At 41.0% G+C, this 4884-nt stretch overlaps 1 protein-coding gene across 1 annotated transcript in view; it reads left to right on the top strand.

The window, feature by feature from the left end:
- The first annotated feature begins 1350 nt into the window (after positions 1–1350).
- abcc10 (ATP-binding cassette, sub-family C (CFTR/MRP), member 10) overlaps positions 1351–4884 on the top strand; it is a 47067-nt gene continuing 43533 nt past the window's right edge. Inside the window, exon 1 of the mRNA XM_062026344.1 lies at positions 1351–1468. The gene's annotated coding sequence lies outside the window, so the exon portion shown is untranslated. The remainder of the gene's footprint in view (positions 1469–4884) is intronic.

The raw sequence follows: 4884 nt of genomic DNA, 5'->3' as shown, positions 1-4884 counted from the left end.
AACCACTTGGCTCGCCTGTCGTTATTCACAGATGGGCCAAGAAGTGATATATTGTGGCGCGTAAAGTCTGACGCTCTTTTTAACTTTTATTGAGCAACCTATGCTAACACAGCTCAACTTACATGCACATCTTTATTTTATTTGTTTACTGGACAATGTACATACAAACATATTCTCAATGTACATAAAAAAACCAAGGCACTTTCAACAAATCTCCACAATGTCGAACATCTGTCAGGTTGAGCAAATACTGTCTTTCTGTAAAGGAAAAAAAAACTAAGCGAATACAAGGGCACAGATTCGGTGACCACAGATGAGGCGCTAGCTGTCCAAAGTGGACAACCCAGGGTGGACCACTCATCAAATAAATACTATTATTTGTTGCAATATTGCATAATAACATTTAAAAAGTGTGCAATTTCATGCAGTGCGTTTATTTATTTTTTGTCAAAATGGAAAGAACAAATACATTTCACATACACTACTGTTCAAAAGTTTGGGGTCACCCAAACCATTTTGTGGAATAGCCTTCATTCTAAGAACAAGAATAGACTGTCGAGTTTCAGATGAAAGTTCTCTTTTTCTGGCCATTTTGAGCGTTTAATTGACCCCACAAATGTGATGCTCCAGAAACTCAATCTGCTCAAAGGAAGGTCCGTTTTGTAGCTTCTGTAATGAGCTAAACTGTTTTCAGATGTGTGAACATGATTGCACACAGGTTTTCTAATCATCAATTAGCCTTCTGAGCCAATGAGCAAACACATTGTACCATTAGAACACTGGAGTGGTAGTTGCTGGAAATGGGCCTCTATACACCTATGTAGATATTGCACCAAAAACCAGACATTTGCAGCTAGAATAGTCATTTACCACATTAGCAATGTATAGAGTGTATTTCTTTAAAGTTAAGACTAGTTTAAAGTTATCTTCATTGAAAAGTACAGTGCTTTTCCTTCAAAAATAAGGACATTTCAATGTGACCCCAAACTTTTGAACGGTAGTGTATATATATATATATATATATATATATATATATATATATATATATATACTATTATATATCAAATATATATACGCATATATATTTATTGATGTACATATGTATATGTATATTATACACATTTCCTGGTCAAATATCAAACATGCAGAATTACAAGAATGATGTAATTAAATGAGTGTACGTGTACTAAGTGCTGCGATGAGGTGGCGACTTGTCCAGGGTGTACCCCGGCTTCCGCCCGATTGTAGCTGAGATAGGCTCCAGCGACCCCGAAGGGAATAAGCGGTAGGAAATGGATGGATGGATGAGTGTACTAAGTGTGTACCTGTCACTTTAATTGTGTCCGGCTGTCTGCCTACGTCATCAATAAGCGACACTTCAGTCAAAGAACGCCGAACTTAATCAACAGTCTTTCTAAGTTTCCCGACGTAATTCATCCCCGCTGTCGACTTTATCAAAGCTCCAAATGTAAGTGATAAATATCTAATTGACGCGCCGCTCACTTTTGTTAGGTTTAATCGTCAAAAGTAGACAAATGTTAATTTCTTCTAAGCTAGTTAGCATCTTGCGTTTGTTTACATTCTGTGTCAAACTGCCGGTGATGGGCAAACTACTTGGGGAATGAAGTAATAAGCTAAGCTACAAGCTACTCTCCATTAAATGTAACAAAGTACACCACAGAGTGTCAATAAGGGTCCATTACTATTAAGTGTTATTTAGCTGGGGACGCCGTACAACTGGTTTTCATTGAGGGCCACGTCGCAGTTATGGCCGCCACCAGAGGGCCACTTTTAACAGTGAATCATTTTATAGATTCGCCTATGCCTATATATTTAAAAAAAAATCTGTAAATTTCACAGGAAAGTTCTGGTTACCATTTTTTTGCATGTAAAATCTACACATTTTTTAAACATTATATATGGGCCCTAGTGTGTGAATGTGAGTGTGAATGTTGTCTGTCTATCTGTGTTGGCCCTGAATACAGCTGAGATAAGCTCCAGCACCCCCCCCCCCCCTCCACCGCGCCCCCAAAAGGGACAGGCGGTAGAAATGGATGGATGGATGGATGGATTACAGTAGATGGGGCCGCTGTTTATTTACCATTTTAAAATGGTACCACAGTAGAAAAAATTCCGGTAAAATACTGGCTGCTGAGTTGCCAGAATCTTACTGTAAAATTGAAGGTAGTTTGTTCAACATCCATCCATCCAGCCATCTTCTTCCGTTTATCTGAGGTCGGGTCGCGGGGGCAGCAGCCTAAGCAGGGGAGCCCAGACTTTCCTCTCCCCAGCCACTTCGTCCAGCTCTTCCCGGGGGATCCCAGTGTTTCCCACACGTTCATTTATTTGTGGCGGACCGCCAGGAAAGAATTACGTCCGCCACAAATAAAAAATAAAAATTATTATTTTTATTTTTTTTTTGTCCTCTCCAGCTTCTCAGGCAAATCATATAGTTGATGTAGATGCCCATATCGGCTGTTCAGATTTACTTTACAAAAGAGAGGTGTAGGATACTTCTCTTGTTGCCTAATTTGTATTTGACTTTATTAAATGTATTTATATTAGAAACACAACATGTGTATATAACAAAGACTGCAAAGTCTGCAGGCAGTAGGAAACACATGGTTAAGTGTAGGGAGTAAAACTGATGGCAGTCTAAAGTTCAAGATTTTTGGAGCTCTTTTTTCAGTGGATCAGATGTTTGATGAAGCTCTGTGTCTATCTACCACCACTACTGTTTTCTGTTTATTTGTTACTGACTGTGGCAGGACACCTCTGCCTCTGTTTCACTTTATGTTGCTGGTAAATAATATGGTTGTAGTAGTAGGCTAAAGTTAAATTATTTAGTATGCACTAATTAAAGGGGCAGAGCTTTGAGACATTTTAGCTTTTATATTTTATAAGATATATTTTTTGTAAGAACCACAATTAATAAATATATTTCAGTGAATAACTTATTGTTCAAATCTGTATATAAATATGTACATAAAGTGTTGTAATTATATTGTAAAATGGATGGATGGATGGACGTTTAAAACAAAACTGTTATTATTAATTAGTAAGTATACATTTTTTGAGCCTTTTTAGAGAAAATCAAATCATTGTTGTAAATTATGCAAATTTCTCTATGATGTCATGGTGACTACGCCTATAGCCACACCCATAGCCACGCCCCCACCGCCACAGGTACCTTGGCAGTTTATGGGAAACACTGGATCCCGAGACATTCCCAGGCCAGCCGGGAGACATAGTCTACCCAACGTGTCCTGGGTCTTCCCCGTGGCCTCCTACCGGTCGGACGTGCCCTAAACACCTCCCTGGGGGGACGTTCGGGTGGCATCCTGACCAGATGCCCGAACCACCTCATCTGGCTCCTCTCCATGTGGAGGATCCGGGAACATATCCTTCACTGATTTGTTGAAAACATCCGCAAATGAGAACGGAATGTTGCTTGCAGCTATCAGCATAGCCATCTTTGTCTCGGCATAAGTTACACCCTCGGGTCTCCATTTAGCAAGGTGGCCCATAATACTGGGCTGTGACCGGCCTTGTGCTTCTCTGACCGTTCATGAGTGACTATATCCATTCCGCCACCGTGTTCAATGGAGAAGTCTGATCTACAAAATGTGCAGGCAGCATACCCCTTCCCCTTCGAGCTGTCCCGGATTAACTGAAAAATTTTTTCCCAATCATTTTGGAACTTGCATGCGTACTTCTTCTTCTTACTCGTCGTCGCCGTGTCTCTTCTTCTGCTCCGTCTTCTGTTCTGATTGCCGCGCTTGACTTCGAGGTGTAACCGTTATTATTGTCCGGCCGGAAACGGCGCCCAGTGAAGTATGGTGTGGCAATATTGTTGTCCGGGTGGAAATCGGGAGAAATTCGTGAGAATGGTGGCCCCGGGAGATTTTCGGGAAGGGCACTGAAATTCGGGACTTTCCCGGTAGAATCTGGAGTGTTGGCAAGTATGCAGTAGATGGGGCCACTGTTTATTTACCATTTTAAAATGGTACAACAGTTGTTGTTTTTTCTGTAAAATACTGGCTGCTGAGTTGCCTGAATCTTACTGTAAAATTGAAGGTAGTTTGTTCAACATATTACTGTCAATAGAAAAACAGTACCACTGTCAGGTTTAAGCACCAAACTGTCTATTAAACCATACTTGCCAACCCTCCCGTTTTTACCGGGAGACTCCCGGTATTCAGCGCCTCTCCCGATAACCTCCCGGCAGAAATTTTCTCCCGACAAACTCCCGGTATTCAGCCGGAGCTGGAGGCCACGCCCCCTCCAGCTCAATGCGGACCTGAGTGGGGACAGCCTGTTCTCACGTCCGCTTTCCCACAATATAAACAGCTTGCCTGCCCAATGACGTCATAACTGTAGAATGATCGAGGGCGAGTTCTTGGTTTCTCATGTGGGTTTATTGTTAGGCGGTTTCATTAACGTCCTCCCAGCGCGGTAACAACACACAACAACAGCAATCACGTTTAGACCGTCGTAAAGCAGTTCGTCAGCCGTAAACAGCAATGATGTGACACTCTTAAACAGGACAATACTGCCATCTACTGGATAGCCTCCAGAACACTGAAATTCAAGTATTTATTTTATTTATATGTATAATAAAATATATATATATATATATATATATATATAGCTAGAATTCACTGAAAGTCAAGTATTTCATATATATATATATATATATATATATATATATATGAAATACTTGAGTTGGTGAATTCTAGCTTAAATATATTCCCCTCTTAACCACGCCCCCAACCAATCCCCCGCCCCACCCCGACCACGCCCCCACCTCCCGGTATCGGAGGTCTCAAGGTTGGCAAGTATGTATTAAACAGAACAAGAAGCAAGGAATCAGGCAGAGACAGA

Source organism: Entelurus aequoreus, linkage group LG18 (assembly GCF_033978785.1).
Source record: "Entelurus aequoreus isolate RoL-2023_Sb linkage group LG18, RoL_Eaeq_v1.1, whole genome shotgun sequence".
NCBI lineage: Eukaryota > Metazoa > Chordata > Actinopteri > Syngnathiformes > Syngnathidae > Entelurus > Entelurus aequoreus.
The sequence above is the reverse complement of the archived record's forward strand: the minus strand, read 5'-3'. Positions and strand labels throughout refer to the sequence as shown.